The sequence below is a fragment of the Phascolarctos cinereus genome, unplaced genomic scaffold (assembly GCF_003287225.1).
Source record: "Phascolarctos cinereus isolate Bilbo 61053 unplaced genomic scaffold, phaCin_HiC Scaffold_1;HRSCAF=81, whole genome shotgun sequence".
NCBI classification, from domain to species: Eukaryota; Metazoa; Chordata; class Mammalia; order Diprotodontia; family Phascolarctidae; genus Phascolarctos; species Phascolarctos cinereus.
Genome location: NW_027555514.1, coordinates 132,204,324 through 132,222,262, shown reverse-complemented (window position 1 = coordinate 132,222,262; position 17,939 = coordinate 132,204,324).

Here is a 17,939-nt window from a genome sequence, read left to right as displayed (position 1 = left end):
TTAGGAGTCCGCTCAATGAAAGTATGGTAGAGAAGAAGTATTAGACTGCCTACCCAACTGAAGGTCTACAGAGTCACTTTGCTGACCTCATTGTTGCATGCCTATGAAATCTAGACGGTATACCAGCGCCATGCCAGGAAATTGAATCACCTCCATTTGAATTGTCTTAGGAAGATTCTGAAGAACACCTGGCAAGATAAGATCCTGCACACTGAAGTCCTTTCTTGAGCTAAACTGCCAAGCATTTAAATTCTACTTCAGAGAACACAGCTCCAATGGGCTGGTCAACTTATTTGAATGCCAAACACACATTTTGCTCAAAAGACTATTTTACAGAGCATTCACATGGAGGTCAGAAGAAGCAATTCATGGACACTCTCAAGGTCTCTCTGAAGAACTCTGCAATTGATTGTGTGACACGGGAGACACTAGCAAAGGACCACCCAGCATGGCAAGCCAGCATCAAAGAAGGCACTGTGCTCTATAAGTAAAGCAGAATTGCAGTAGCTCAAAAGAAACATGAGATGCACAAAGAGACATCTCCATTCCAAATGTTCACATGGAATGCTTGTGCCTAACCTGTGGCAGAGTCTTCTGAGCATGCACTGCTCTGGTCAGTTATTATTTCTACAGCTACACTGTACCTTGGACACCCTGTACCTTGACTCCAACATAGTGATGTCATTTTGATCCTCTTCGAGAATGAAGGACAACAACCAACCAACCAACTTATTCTCAATACATGACAAACCCCAAAATACTTGAAGCAAGAATTCAACCTACAAGAGGCAGGAATTTCAAAACATTTGGCCTAATTTAATCAAACAGTAAAACTGGAAGGAATCTCAAGATAACCACATTCTCAATTAACTTTCTGCCATAATTTTGTGAAGAACCTACATATTATGCTATTAAGAAATATAACCTCCATATTTCTAATAGTTAAAGCCCCCTTCAGCTACTCCATGCCAGTAATTTCCAGAAGGGATCTTGGAACACATAGTGTCATAGCGTCATCTATTCTCTTGCCATTTTGATCTAGAGAACTCCCCTCAAAATGGGAGAAATATACAACTTAAAGATGAAAGGGAGGGAGAGAAGAAAATTAGCTTGGCCATTAGGTCGGCTTTCCTACACCTGAGCACAATAGCAGAATTCCTTACCAAATATGTTCTACCTCTTTCTCCACTGCCTACAAATATTCCTGTATCTCCTCTACCCTTAAAAGAACAACAACAATACTTGACCTAGCTATCCCCTCAAATTTTTGTCTTGTGTCTCTCCACTTCTTCACTGTTAAACTCCTGGAAAGAACTACCTACATTTGCTGCCTCTCTTTCTCAAATTCTTTCCATCTGGCTTAACCTGAAATTACCCAACTTTATTATCCAACTCTCCCACTTTTCCAGTGGTTTCCTGATATATATAATGATCCTTACTCTATTTTCATCTTCCTCCACCTCTTTGTAAATTTTAATAGTTAACTACTCCTCCTGGATCCCTTCTTCCTTGGTTTCTGTACTATTGCTTTTGGCTCCATCTCCCCCTACCTCTCAGACTGCTTCTTTTTGTCCCCTTTGCTGGTGCATCATCTCTCACCTCCTTGGTTGGGGTAACTCCTAAGGTGCTGCCTTGGTCCTCTTTTCTTCTCTCTCGACTCTTTCCCTTGATTAGCCAGTAAGATCCCAATGGTTCAATTATTATTTCTACAATATTAATTCATAGATCTATTTAAATTTCCCTTCCAAACTTCCATATTTCTGTTGAGTATACCATCATACTCCCAGACACCCATATTCACTACCACAACCATAACTGACTCTTCCTACAGCTATCAGTACAAAATATCCAATCCAGTTCCCATTTCCAATCAGCTGATAACTCTAATCAGTTATCTCTTACCAATGCCTCTCCCTTCTCTCCACTCACACAACTTCCCCCTAGTTAAGATTCTCATCATTGCTTGCCTAAACTATTATAACAGACTCCTAACTGGTCTCTCTGCTTCCAATCTCTTCCTTTTCCAATCCATCCTCCACAGACCTCCCAAACTAACTTTTCTCAAACACAGGTGTGCCCCTGTCATTCTCCCTTCAAAGATCTTCAATAGTTTCCAACTCTGCTGAGAAATAAAAATTCTCCAACCTAACATTTGATGTCTTCCATTTCTCAAATTGATAAATGGTCAAAGGATATGAACAGGCAGATTTCAAAGGAAGAAATATAAGCTACCAGCAGTCATATGAAAAAATATTCCAAAAAAAAAATTCCAAAGCCCTAATAATTAGAGAATACAACTTAAAGCAACTGAGTTTCCATCTCACACTCATCAGATAAATGAAGGTGAGCAAAAAAAAAAAAAGGAATGAAGAAAAACTACAAGAATTGGCAGTATTTAGAAAAACATGAACATTGATGGTGGAGTTATGAACTGGTACAGACATTCTGGAGAGCAATTTTGAACTATCACCAAAAAGTTACTAAACTGTGCGTATTTTTTGAACAGAAAGAAACCATTACTAGGCATATACACCCAAAAAAATCAAAGAAAAAAGAAAAGTACCTATGTGTACAAAAACAGTACAGCTCTTTTTGTACTGACAAAGAACTGTAAATAATAGAGTACACATCATTTGAGGAATGGCTGAAGAAATTATGGTAAGTGGACTGTTCCATAAGAAATGTTGAAATAGATAGTTTCATAGAAATTAAGAAAGACTTGCATGAACTGATGCAGAGTGAAGTAAACAGAGCCAAAACAGTTAAATCTAAAAGCAAGAAAGTAAAAAGACAAACAACTTTCAAAAGACTCCAGAACTCTGAGTAATACAATGACCAGCCATGATTCCAGAAGACTGGCAAGGACTCCAGACCCTTAACATACAAGTGATGGATTCAAGCTGAAGAATCAGACATGCATTTTTAACTATGGTCTACGAACATATTAGTTTTGCTTGACTACTCATATTTCTTACAAGGATTTTTCTTTTTCTTTTTTTTTGCAATGGTGGAAAGGGGAATGTGGGAAGAAAAGAAAATATTTGTTAATTAAAAAAACAAATAAAGCCCTTCACCATCTAATTTCAATCTGTCCAGACTCTTTTCCATATTATTCCTCTTTGCACAATCTACGTTTCAAGCAATTCATTTCCCAAGAGTGACTGTTTTGTCTGGTACCTCTTGTAATCATATTAAATATTAAGTATTTCCTGCCCCTCTTGGACAAAAGCAAAAAAAAAAGAGCCAACTGGGGTGGCACAAACTCTGCTAAGTCTTTACTGATCCTTCCCTTCACCTCCATTATTACTTGCTCCCACCTCATATTACCTAAAATTGAATTATCTATCTATATGTATATTCCTTCAGTAAGATCTCTTTCAAAGATCAACTCAAACATCACCTCCTATATGAGGTCTTTCTAGAATCAAGCAACTATTTGTGCCTCTCTTCTGAATTGATTCATTTTTATTTTGAATATATAGTGTAATTACTTATATGTGTACATGTTGTTTCTCCATAGAATATAAGCTCCTCAGAGCGTAGAAACTGTTTTGTTTTCTTTGTATCCCCAGCATCAAAAACTGTGCCTTGAATATAGTAGGAACTTAAAATATTTGTTGAATTACTGATGAATTTGCCTTTGTAATTCCCTACTTGGTTTTACTAATTATGTAGTATCTGCAATTTAAAACTGTTAATAGAAACATCATCTTATTGTTTTGCTTGAAGAGAAAAGAACACAGACATGCCAACGTGCATTTCCTTTTTGAAGGTTTTATGGGATTAAGAATGCTTCAGAACTGTACTATTAGACAAGACTACTTTGCAGCCAGTTCTCAGCATCCATTCCTATCTTTAACATTGTCCCAGTTCTTTCCAGCTACATACAAGAGAAGCAGAGTATACACCTAACGTTCCTACTGTCCCAACTAATCTAGGAATTAGACATTGCCTGGCAAGAGATGGACTCAATTGGTGGGGTTCTAATTCAATTTCATTTTATATTCAGTTCCAAATTCTCTTCTACCTCTACCCACTGAGAAAACTTTTCTTTGCATCCTATACACTTACCACAATGCTTGGCATTTTGTAGGAACTTAAAATGCTTTTTGGCCTTCAACAAGTCTCATTGACTTGTGAAGATGGGCTGCTAGGCGCCTTCAGAAATCTCTCCAGAAGGTGGTCTCCACCATCATTTTCCCCTGCTCGATCTCTGAGAATGTCAGACATTCAAGCTGGTCATGATACTGCATAGCTCCAATTCCAGTTTTTCACTACAAAGTTATTTTAAGGAATATTTAATACTTTTTTCCCTTGGGAAAACACTGCTACCTAGTCCACTCAATTCAATATAAACATATTACCTTTATCCTCACCTCTCTGAACTTCATTCCTTACAACTCTATCTTCGTAATGACATGCCTTTAAATTACAATACCACAATTCATTTATGTTTCAGATTTATAGAGCTATAATCTGGTATCTATAGATCAAAATTCCTGCAAAAGTCTCCTAATACTCTCATTCTCCTTCTTCAGATCTTTATCTTTCCTCTAATTCAATATCCTAATCTGTTATACTTTGAAGAGTGGTTATCATTTGCCCTCTGGTGATAAGACCCTCAACTCCTTCTTCATTAGTGTCTTATATGGTTTTCTTCATTGTTCCAAATGCAGTTTCTCCTTTCCATTATAATTCAATCACCCATCCTGTCAAAGCAGATTTGACAACTTATGACCAAAAGACTACATTTTGATAACCTTTTCAGAAGAGACCAAACTCCAACAAACCACTTGCTCTACACAATAAATATTTGTGATTTTCTACCACCTGTTTCAAGTAGTTAGGTGGATCAGTGGAGAGAGTGCTGGGCCTAAGTTCAGACCTGGCCTCAGACACTTACTAACTGTGTGACACTGGACTTGAGTGACTTAACCCTGCCTGCGTCAGTTTCCTCATCTCTAAAATGAGCTGAAGAAGCAAATGGCACTCCCATTATCTATGCCGAGAAAATCCCAAACGGAGTCATGAAGAACAGGACATGACTGAAACGACCAAACAAAAACAACAACACTGCCTGTTCTGGTTTCATGCAATGTAGACTTTATCATTCCATCTGGAGAAAGATGTTAGCAGCATATTCAACATAAACTTCCACCTCTTCAAAAGCAGGCATGTATTTATTATTAGTTCACTGAATAGACTACGAAACCTATCCAGAAATAAGAACATATCGGATTCTGTAATAAGCTGGAGGTCTTCTGCTGTTTTATTCTCTCTGACACTGAGGGGTCTTAATTTCATTCAACAACTGCATTGAAACAAATGTTTATTTAGTACGTGCTATATAGATGAAAAGTAGGCCAGTTACACAGCAAGATCAAGGTATGGACATTCTGTATGCTATCGTGTAATGTCAAAAACAAAACAAAACAAAACACTGAGTAGCTGTCTCCTGGGAAGAACTGACACAAGTACATATACAAGAAATAAAGAAAGTGAGAGAAGATGGCTAGATTGCAATCTTCATCATTGGAGGAAGCACCCACACTGATGAAATCAAAGGTAAACCACAGTTTGGAAAAGTATGCGGAAGGCACTATTTCACACTGAGGATGCAAAAACTAATGATACATTCGCTGTCTTCAATTTCTTATAAATTCTCAAGATGCTGGCAATCAAGACATCTTAACTGGCCCATTCGGTATCTCAATCAATCATTTTTTCAGCATCTCAGTCATAGGATCACGGAATTTTAGATTTTGAACTGAAAGGGACCTTAGATTTCATCCTAACCATCCTCATTTTACATGAGTGACAATTCTGTTAATATTTTTCCTCAATTTTTAAAAATTCATTTCAAGTAAAATGTTATTTAACTGATGTGCCTGGAAAATAATGTATTTTGTCTGTTTTCTGTTGACATTGTTAACTGATGATGAAGAAATCCTTTTCTTTTCAATAAACACATTAAATCTTTTTAAATTGCAGTAGCACATTTTTCTGCCTTCATATCTCCATTGCTTTAATAACATAGGAACTTACATTGTGCCTGAGAAGCATCACCTTGCAGAGAGATTCTCACCATATAGGATTGTTAATCAATAAGCATTTATTAAGAGCTACTGTGCTAGGCACTAGACATACAACAACAAAAATGAAGTAGTCCTTGCCCTCAAGGAGTTTCCATGCTATCAGAGGAGAGAATACAGCTAAGTCTATACAAAATAAATACAAGGTAATGGAGGAAGAAGGGAGTCACTTGGAGGTGTGGGTATCAGGAAAGATTTCATATTGGAGTTGCTTCTTTAAATGATGATTGGAGACACAGAATACGTCTACTGACATAAAGTGCCTGACTTGGGAATCAGGTATATTAATAAGTCTCTTACACCACTTTCTGTAGTGATTATTTACCAAAGTGTCTCCTAAAAGTTGGTGTGGAAAATATTTTTTTTAACAGTTCATTTAGATAGCTTTTAGAGTTCTGCTGGCTTATCAAGTCCTTGGTCTAAAACAATCCAACCCCCAAAGCATCTGTTAAGTGCCTACCTACAGTTTGCATGGTACTATACTTTGATACAAAGGCGAAGTGAAAAATAGTTGCTACTTGAAGATAAGAATGAACTTCCATTTATGGAATCAGAGATACAGAACTAGAAAGGACCTCAGAGGTCAAGTCCAACTTCTACATTTTGTAGATGAGGAAGCTGAGGAACAGAGAGGCTGTAACTTCCCAGAGTCAAACAGATAGTCAACACTTGACCTTAGGTCGTCTTACTCCAAACCCAACAGTCTTTCTACTGCTCCTCTGCTACTTGGGAGGAAATAGGGGAGGCAGCATGATCACGATCATCATATGTATCAATCACCAAGTATTTATTAAGCAACTATTATATGCCAGAAACTAGACATATAAAGAAAAAAAAATTAAACATCCCTTACCCTCAAGGAGCTTACATTCTATCACTAAAAACGTATGTGTGTATACACACGCATATATGTACATTACACATATTAAATCATATGTATACACAACATGCACGTGTGTATCTGCATACATGTGTATTACAAATACATATGATTATTATAATGTGCATCATACATGTATACACATTATTACAGGTAGGACATACATATACAACATACATAGAATGTACATTGTAACATGCAAATAATTGCTATTATTGGTAGTAGCGGTGGCGGTGTCCAAATATTTAGTAGCCGGGGGGATTAGGCTTCATGCCGAAGAAAGCGAGGGACTCTAAGAGGCAGAGGGGAGGAGTCACTGCATGCCAGATATGGTAAGCAGCCTTTGCAAAGGCACAGAGATGAGAAGCGGAATGTCCATGAGACAAGCAGCAAGCAGGTCAACTGGGCCGAGTCAGAGAGTGCAGATAAGCCTGTTAAAAATAGGCTGAAGCCATACCATGAGGGGCTTTAAATGTCAATCGGCTGAGTCTGCACCTGATCCTACAGGAAACGGACGTCTCTGGAGCTTCTTAAACATTGCAAGTCCTGTGGTCAGACCTTGGCTTGGTAGTTACGTGAAGTATGGACTGGAGAGGGAAGGAGCTTGAGGCAGGGTGACAAATTAAGAGACTACTTTAATAGTTCTGGTGAGAGAGGCAATGAGGGCCAGAACTAGGATGGCAGCTGTGCGAGAGGCAAGAAAGGGTAGTAATAAGAAATGCTGGCAACCTGCTGGATACAGGAAGAAGAGGGGAGGGAAGGGAAAAGGAAGGAACAAGCATTTATTAAGTGCCACACAGTGTACTAAGAGTTGAGTATGACTCTGAGGTTGTAGACATGAGTGACTGGAAGGATGGTGGTACCCTTAAAAAAAAAAAAGGTTCAGAAGACAGGTGAGTTCTGGGAAAAATTAAATGAAAAGCATTTATCAACCCAAGCTCTGTGCTAGAAGCTAGATATAAATAAAATGAATAAAACAGTCTTTACTTGCAAGTAGCTTACATTCTAACAAGTTCACATATACAAGATTTCTAGACTGGGTCTGACCCAGGTCAGTCAGTCCCCTGGTAGTTTCAGTTCCATATTAAAATAGAATAAGACACTCACAGATCATTCAATCAGCCTTATTAGAAGGATATTCAACAAAGACACGTGCTAAGAACACCTTAAGTTAATTTAACTGAGCTGTCCATCTTTGCCTACCAGCCAAGATTCTAAGGGCACCTGGAGGTCATCTTGGCTACTGTTTTTCAGATAACTAGGAAGAGACATCAACAGCCTGAGTCTTTTGTCCCTTGAGCCAACCAAGTCCCCAAGATGGTCTCAATATCCGTTAATAAAAATTTCCCTAATCTACATGGGTGGCGGGGTTAGGCTACTGTCCTACTACAATAAGAAAACAGCAAGAGGTATCATGTGACAAGTGAGTCAAAGCAATGCTATTACCTCCTGTCAGATGAATATAATCCAGGACCCTAAATCCAAAATCTCTGGAAATAGCAGTTCCCTCCAGACCTGCTTCCATTCCAGTTCCTGCAGCTATCACGCACAGGAGAACCCCTGGGTCAAAGGAGCCAGCCACCCCCACTAAATGCCAATCCAGGGCACAGGAGAGCCAGTCTAGCTTAAGTGTATACACACATACTTCACATCTGTTATCTCATCTAATTTTCACACAAAAACTCTGTGAGATAGGTGCTGTTATTATAATGGCCCAGAGTCATAGATGTAGTAAGTATCTAAGAAAAGATCTGAACTCAGGCTTTCCTAACCCCAAGTCTGACTTTCCTATTCATCATACCAAGCTGCCTCTGACTAAACCTTCTATTTGGATGTGAGCTCCCTGAGAGAAGCATATTTGCTTTTTTATATTCTTTCACTTAGAAGGACACTAACTTTGACTCTGGGGAGCAGGGAGGGAATCAAGTAATGCTTCATGTAAAAAGGCAGTATTTTTCCAGATCTCAAAATATACAACCAAGCATTGATTATTACAATGATTGGTGTTGGTTTAAAAAGAAAGAGGTTGATCCATAGAAAAGATCATGTAAACAACATACAGAAGCAAACACAATAGCACAACATCTGATAAACCCAAGGACCCCAGTTACTGGGTTAAGGCTCACTATTTGACCAAAACTGCTGGGAAAACAGAAAAGCAGTTCTGCCAAAAGTGGGAATGGAGCAACTTTATACACTGTATGCCAAGATAAACTCCAAATGGAGACACAACAGACATAAAAGGTGACATCATAAGCAAATTAGAGGAGCAAAGAAGAAATTACATTTCAGATCTATGCTTAAAGGAAAAGCTCATGAATAAATAAGCAATAGAAAGCACCACAGGAAATAAAATCGGCAAATTTTAGCATATAAAAATTGAAAAGGTTTTATACAAACAATTCACTTAGAATTAGAAGGGAAAAATCTTTTCAGTAAGTTTCTCTGGTAAAGGCCTCATATCTAAGATACAAAAAACCATTCCCCAGGGGACATATGGTCAAAGGATAACAACATTTTTGAGCATTTTTCAAAGGAATCCAAGCTATCAATAACATATTGAAAAAATCAAATCACAAATATTTAGAGAAATGCAAATTAAAACTCTGAAGTTACAAAAAGCATCCATCAGACTGACAAAGATGACAATAGAGGGAAATGACAAGTGTTAACAGGCCACATTAATATGTGACTGGTGGAGCTGTGAGCTGGTCTAGCCATTCTAAAAAGCAATTTTTAACTGTGCCCATTAAGTTCTTAAATTGTGCATCTCCTTAGACCCAACTATATCACCACAAAGTCTATACCCCAAAGAGATCAAAGGAAATGGAATAAGGCCCATTTGTACAAAAAGTATATTTTTAGCAGTTAGATGAACATGAACAAAAGATACACAGGGTGAGGTGTACTTGGTCTGCAACCTACAAGAGAGTACCCACGTCAACAAGATAATGCATCAATAATGTACTATTGAGATGGAGGGTTTTAGTTTCATAAGATTTCTCTCCAATGTGACTTCTCTTCCAATCAACGGTGGAGGAGAATTAGATATGTTTGTAGGACGCAAGGAAGGACTCAGATAAGGAGAAATTGAAAATTACAAAGAAAAAAGATGGTTATGGGACATGCACTGGAGGGGATGGGATCAAGGTGAAGTTTGCCTTAGCAGGAAAAGGCATTTCTTCATCAGAGATTACAATAAAGGGAGAGAGAATGGCGGGATGACATCATGAGGCTTTGAGGCATAGAATAAAAAAGAAGGAACACATGGGGAACAGTCTCTATTTTTTCAGTCAAACAGGAGGAGAGGTCCTCTGCTGAGAAGGAAGGGGGGAGTATATTGCATGGAAGGCTTACAGAGAGAACACAACGTTTGGAACAGCTTCAATAGAGAATCAATTGGGAAGAGAAAAAAATGCCTTTCACATATGAGGGCCCACTTGAGATCAGGTAACAAATTTTAGTGGAACCAGTCAGTAGGGAAGTATGATTTCCTCCAGACACCGGTTTAGCAGCTCTCAAATGGAAGAGGCAGGGTTTGGCAGAGACAGGACAATGAAAAAAATTAAAGAGTAAAGTACTAACATCTGGAAAAGGCTTCTCATGGAAGGTGGCACGTCAGCTAAGCCTTAAGAAACCAGGAATTATAAGCTGAAAAAAAAGGAAGCACTCCAGGTATGCAACAAAGCTTACTTCTAAATACAATGCAGGAAATGGATAATTGAGTTTGGCAAACAGATCACTTGGTCAGATGCCACCTCTGAGTCTGATGTCAAGAGAACTTAAAATGAAATATAGTTCATATTCAAATCTCAGATTTGAGTCTGGGGGCAAAAAGAGAAAACTCTACCATATTTCTCCTTGGCCCCTTCCCCTATGGAAAATCCTATGTTGAATCTAAATGGATCATATCCCCTTTATTTTTTAACTAATATTATTAGTTCAGTGTGAAATGTTAATTGTTCTCATTACTTGACAAAATGATTATTGCAGAAATTATAAATTAATATTTTATACTTTGTAAATGAGCAGGAAATGGAATTTTATCATGAAATAAAAAAGCAAAGTCTAGTTTGGGGAATATATATTTCTTTTCTTATAAACTCCAATGTATCCAATTTGATTTTTTTTCCCTTAGAAATGTAAACTTTAGCCATTTGTAAAGATCCAAATAGAGCCTGATCCTAGATTCTTCTTTTAAGTAAATGGTCTTTTTCAGAGAAATCTGGAACCAACTCTTATTCAACAGAGTCACAATCTAGACCCAAACTAACTTTACAACCTTATTCTACATTATTCTCCTTCACATACACTACGGTCCAATCAAACTGGCCTTCTTACTTTTTTCTCAGACACGGCACTCTCCCCTTCTGTAGTTTCGCTTTATACAGTCTATCCCCCCATCCCTGGAATATACTCCTCTTCCCTGCCATCTCTTGGAAACTGGAACCCCTCTTTCCTTTCAAGTTCAACTAAAGTGTCACTTTCTTCTTGAAGCATTTCCTGATGTTCCCAGCTACTGGTTCCTTGCCTGACAAATTATTTTGGATAAATTACACTTGGAGATATAGGTGTTGTTCCTCCCCATTTAGACCATAAGCTCCTCGAAGGTAAGGACAGTTTCACTTCTGTCTTTGTAAATGCAGTGCCTCACATAATGCCAGGCACTTAATAAATATTGTTGATTGATCAACTGAAGCAGATGAAACCCTGTCACTAAGTTTCTTCAAATTTAAATAAAAGTGAAAAGAAATAGAAAAAAAATTTTTTTATCACTCTCCACACAGAACATACTCTAAAGGTACCTTAGACAAAGCCTAGTTCAACCTTCTCATTTTATAGCTTTAACTTTCTTGGTTTTTTGTTTTGTTTTGTTTTAAATCAAAATTAGGGCAAATTCAATGCAAGAAATGAACTGGGGATGGAACACAAAGGCTATTTATTAACACGCATAAACTTATCTGTTTTAATTGACTTGATGACTAAGGGCAAAAAATGCAAAACAATAACACTGACAAGCTAGTCATTTAAATAATGGACTTTTTAAAAAAGATAAACTAATTGGTCAGGCCAACAAAAACAGCCTGGTGGTGTCAAACATGAGGCCTACTAACATACCTAGAGATGTGGCCAAACTAAATTAAGATATAATTGGGAAACATTAAACGAAATAAATAAAAATACAAAAAAATCATACTAGGTATGCAGAGATCATTATGTAGAATTTTGTGGCCCCATTTCTATTTGAGTTTGACATCAGTGATCTAGTCTATATGTATCCAAAAATGTTTATCATTATTATTACTACTATTATTATTTTCAACTCAAGATCTCAGTCAAGAAAATTTAACTTAATCATACAGAGGGCAAAACTGAAGGGAAAAAAAATCAGTTAAACCACCAAACAGTGGCCAAAAAAACAAATCAGAATCACACTCAAGTTTTTTATTATTTACCAACCTGGCCCATGCTAGGCCATGTTCCTTGTCTAACTTGAATTAAGTGGTATAAATTTCAAGGACTCTGAGATTTAGCACTAGAAGATTATCCAGGTCAGAGGTGGAAAACTTGCCGCCTGCAGCACACCCAAGCTGACCATGAACTTGATTAAAATGTAATTGGGAAATATTTAATGAAGTGAATAAAAATAAATAAAACATAGATAACATTGGTTTAATGGCCCACCTCCCCTCATTTGTATTTGAGTTTGACACCAGTAAAACCAGGCTGACACCCTTATTTTAAAGAGAGAATCCTGAGGCCCAAAGGGGTGACCTGACAAGGTCATTTAGGCTGTAAATTGCAAAGGACAGATCTGAACCTAGGTGACCTGACACCAAGTTCAGTAGTTTCCTCTGCACATATGACTTCACAAGTTGACAAATAATATAAGAAAAAGAAAACTTTTCGCTGACATGGTATTGATGCTTTCAAATTAAAGAAGTGTTCAATGACAATGGCATTTTTAAAACCACCAATGGTAAAAAATGGAGATTAAGCTTCTTCCCCCTAAAGCTGTGCTGGCATTTGATTCCAATTTCATCTCCATTTTAATTCACCTATTCAGTGATTCCCAGTACAGAAAATGCACAGAAAACCATACTTGTCAAATTTCAGAATCTCTCCAGCTGAATTCAGACGACAAGCTATTTGAGAAGGTTTTAGCCATCTCAGCTCTGTGGGTTTGTAAGTGTTCTCTTCCCAGAAGAGCAGGTTCTTTCCTCCAGAGGTGGTTTTCAGGCAAACAGATTTGCACTCCACACTCAAAAGGATCCACTTGGGGACAAGCTCTTCTTTATGCCTTAGCTTCATTACCTTAGGCATTTAGCCTGACCGGTATTTGCTTTGCTTGGTTTTAAATATTTCTGAAACAGAAGTGGATTGAAAATATATGAAGAGTAGCTAGTAAGTGGTACAGCTGGGTTTTTTTTGCAAAATGAGCTACTTGTCAGGGAAAGACATCCCAAGTACTGAGGGGTTTTCATCTTTCAACAAAGTACAATTTTGATGTGATTATTAGGTGAATTTCCAGTTGAATGAATCATACTACCCTGTTCTCAGTTGGGCCTGACTCAGGCTAGTTTTTTGGTAGTTAGGCTCAATACTGAAACAAAATAAGACACTTTGAGTTCATTCAACAGATAACGAAAGATTAACTTGCCCGTGTTGTTAACAGTCCACATCCAATTGTTTGTGACCCCATTTGGGGTTTTTCTTGGCAGAGATTTGGAAATAGTTTGCCATTCCTTCTCCAGTTCAGTGTACAGATAAGGAAACTGAGGCAACCAGGGTTAAGCAATACAGCTAGTGAGTGTCTGAGGCCACATTTGAACTCAGGTCCTCCTGACTCCAGTTCTAGCACTCAACTTACTGTGCCACCTAACCTAACTGTGCCCCCTTACTTGGCCATAGCAGGAGGCTATTCAGCAAGAAGACAGAATGAAGACACTGAGCTGATTCAGTTGAGTGAAGCTCTCTTTCCTGAATTATCCAACATGGTCCTCCCCACAGAGATTATCTGAAGCTCCTCTTAGGTGCTCTGCATTCAGGCAACAAAAAAAGTGACGTAAACAGATGAACCTTTGGTCCCCTGAACCAACCAAGTCCTAAGGATGGTCTCAGTACATTTTAAGGAAAAACTAGCTCAACTTGTGTGGAAGCATGAGTTAAGATATTGCTCCTTCCACATTATACCCCCTTGAATATTCCAGAAGCCTATACAGGAAGCACTACAGAAGAAAGAGAAAAGGTAAAACAACATAAATAAAACTGTTCATCACTCCAAGGAGCTGTTGTACCAAGATCAAAAATTCCAGGTTTCACCATCTGTACCTTGTTGCCAGAAATCGAGCTACCTCCCAAGAATACCACTTGGTATTCCATGCCCCACCTCGGAAAGAGTTGTACAATGACTACTAGGTGGTTTACTGTTAGCACTGTGAAGGGGCTAATCACTTCTCCATTAGAGTAAGCAATGGGCTTTTGCTACTGCTCACTCTTCAGCCAGTGGGTGGCCACTGACATTGGGAACCAATCCATTGTCCACTGCCATCTTTACTGGGGCCTGCATCTCCACCCACTACTTCTTAGTCTGAATCTCTGGGTATCGCATCAGCACTCACTGGCCCCCACACACCACTAGGACCTACATCTGTGTCTGCTGCTCCCTGGTCAACACTGTTGCTGGGGCTTGTGCCACTGCCCATTCTGCCTCTGTGGAGGGGCACTACTAAGATCTGCCCTATTTTGGACATCAGAGAGTTGCAAATAGACTTGAGCATTGTTGTGTTTTCCACTGATGAAGCTCAACGCCAGTTCCCTATGGCACAGTACCCAATTCTGCCATCCTATGCTGGTGTCTGGTGCAATGTACCAGAGTGTCACTAGCCCTGGCTAGTCTACCATAGTTGATGAGGTCAGGAAGTGTCACAGATGGCCCAGGCGTCAAAATTCCACACCATTATGGTGTGGCTTGTCAGTGGCTATTATCTGCAACACAGGAAATTCCTCCTACTGCCAACTGGCCCCCAAATAGGAACCCAGGAGCTCCTGACATTTCTAGCTCACCAGGCTGCCATTTAGGCTAGAAACAGCCTGCTCAGGATCAGCCACCTATGCTCAAGACAAAAAGCAGAACAAAAAAGCAACAAAGCCAAAGACTCCTCTAGTACAGCCTGGGTGCTCTATTAGCCTGGTGCAATTAATAATCACTTATGGTGGGCAGAAAGTGTGCACCTGGAGCCTGAGTTTCTCAGAGTAAGTCCTCTAAATGAGGTCTGGGGACCCTTGGGAGTCCCCAAGACCCCTTCGGGGGTTCCAGGATGTCAAAACTATTTTTAGAAAAGCTAAGACATTTTAATTTTTAACATAGTAAATACTGATATATCCCACATAAACAAAAAACTCTCTAGGTGGTTCTCATAATTTTTAAGAGTATAAAGGAATCCTGAAACCAAAAAGTTTGAAAACTAGTCTACAAAATTACAGAGGCAGAGTTCAATGGATAGAGCTCTAGGCCTGGAATCAGGAAGACCTGAGTTCAAATTTGACCTCAGCAGCTGAGTAACCTTGAGCAAATCTCTTAATCTCTGTTTGCCTTAATCCACTGGAGAAGGAAATGGCAAACCCCTCCTGGATCTTTGCCAAGAAAACCCATATGGGGTCACCAAGAGTCAGACACAACTAAATGACTGAACAGCAGAGAGTTGTAGTTCATAGTTTGGAGGTGTTAGAGGTAAATTTTTAAATGATTTACCACTCTTGCCTGTCCTCAGCAAATCAGCTGGGAACAAATGGCATATTTCTCTAAATTCCCAATTCCAGAAATGCCTCTGGGCTGCTGGGGAAAATTAAGCATTGTCTTCTCAAGTCCTTCTCACACTAGCTTGTATCAAAGAATCACAATAAAGTCTCCATGGCAAAATTCTGGTTGGCTTCTCAAATGCCAAATTTTTAAAAAAGGAAAGGAAAAAACTAAACTAAAACAGTTCCTTTAGCACAGCTGTTAAACAATCCTAAATTCCAAGTATCTGCCTTTGTTTGCATTCTCTGAATTTTGGGATTCCTCATGCCACCTCTTAACCATATGGTCATATCCATATACTACTATAGGACTGAAGACTGCTTGTTCAGCTGCTCATTTCCAAAAAAGTGATTTAAAACCAAACAGTTCTTCCTCATTCATACAAACATGACTCCCAAGCTTGGGAGGGCTCTTCTTTCAGTGGACCTTCCCCAAGGCAATTAGATAGTGATGACCATTAATAATAAAAAGCATCCAGTCCCAGCAAGGGCAGAGCACAACACATTATTCTGAATTTTTCCTTTTCTCATGACAGGAAAATCTCTTTCCATTCCTGAAAATTCAATCTTTCCAAGGCTGCTCTGAAAGTAAACTCTATTCTGAGGAAATCCCCAAGTAGAAGTTAGAAGCAGCTTAAATTACCAGGCTGGTCTGCCCAGGGACAACACAGCCAGTAAGCCTAAAAGACAGTTGACTACAATTATCTTTAAGATGAATTCTTAAGTACACAGAACATACTCGCATAAGTCTCTGCTTACTGAATGGCCAAAGGCAGTTTGCTCTCCAGCCTCCCAGAATTGGGGGAATACCTCAAAAATAAGAAAACACCAACTCTAGAGACATCACCAAAAGTACCACCAGAAGCACAGGGGCCAAACTCTTTACCTTCCTCTGTCCATCTTCCACTTCTACAAGATCATTCTGTTCCCATCCCGAATGCCTGAAAATTACTGTGGGCTGGGCCTGACTCAAACTGTCCAACGGTAATTTAGGTTTGACACAGGAACAAAATGCAACACTTACAGGTCATTCAAGAATTTTTAAAAGTAAATATACTTACCCCTAGAAAGAGAGCATATTCAGCAAGATATGCATTAAGGACTGCCTGAGGTGATTCAGGTGAGCAAAACTCCTTTGTCTAAATCACCCATGATGGCCCCACCACACATCAGAAAACCCCTTGAGCTCCTCTTGACTGCTTTGTACACAGCCAGAAAGTGATGTCAAGAACCTGAGTCTTTAGTTCCCTGAGCCAACCAAATCTTAAAGATGGACTCAATACCTTTTAAGGAAAAATCAGACTAACTCGCATGGGGCCAGGGTTAGGCTCCTACTACATACCCTTAATGGGATGAAACTAAACAAAGATGATGCCCATAGACTATCATTTTGGAGAATAACAACAACAACAAAATCTACCCTCAAACCATATTGGCCTGCTTTATAGAGTTGTGGAAGAGTTATAATTTAAATAGCATGGAATAGAGGAAATACTGATGAATTTGGAATCATAGGAAAAGGGATCTGAAACTCAGCTCGGGCCACTTACTCTGAATGGCCACGGGCAAGTCGCTTAAACTCCCAGACAACAGTTTCCTCATCTAAAATTAGGGGGTTGTACTGGATAACCACTAAGGTCCCTTCCAGTTCTAAAACTATGAACCTATAATTTAGCTTTGTAGATATCCTGTAAATAGCAGCACTTTGTTCTCATTCTCCATGCACTAGGAAACCTTCCCCTTTCTATGTAGTTTGTTTCACGGGATCCATTACATTAAATAATGAAGCAATCTCATTTGTAAAAAGCAAATTTGAGGAAGGGAAATAAGCAAAGCATTTGTTGGCAATACTTCGTCAGAAAGGTAAATAATAAGAGCTTCCTGCCGCAACTTTAGAAATGGTAGTTCACAGTCAGAAAATACTGTTTAGCTTTCTCATAATTACCCAGCTAGGACCTGGTTTTCCCAGAATGATACACTGAACAAATTGCCCATAATACATACAAACATTCTGAAAATGCTACAGATTTGGAACAGAAACACATTTGTGTCTCAGAGTGATGCCAACCAGTTCTATGCTGTTTTTGTTAAGCATAATTGCAGGTCCTCACAAAGAGCTTCCAGAATGGGGGAAAAATCACTTGGCATATTTCTTTGGGTCTTAC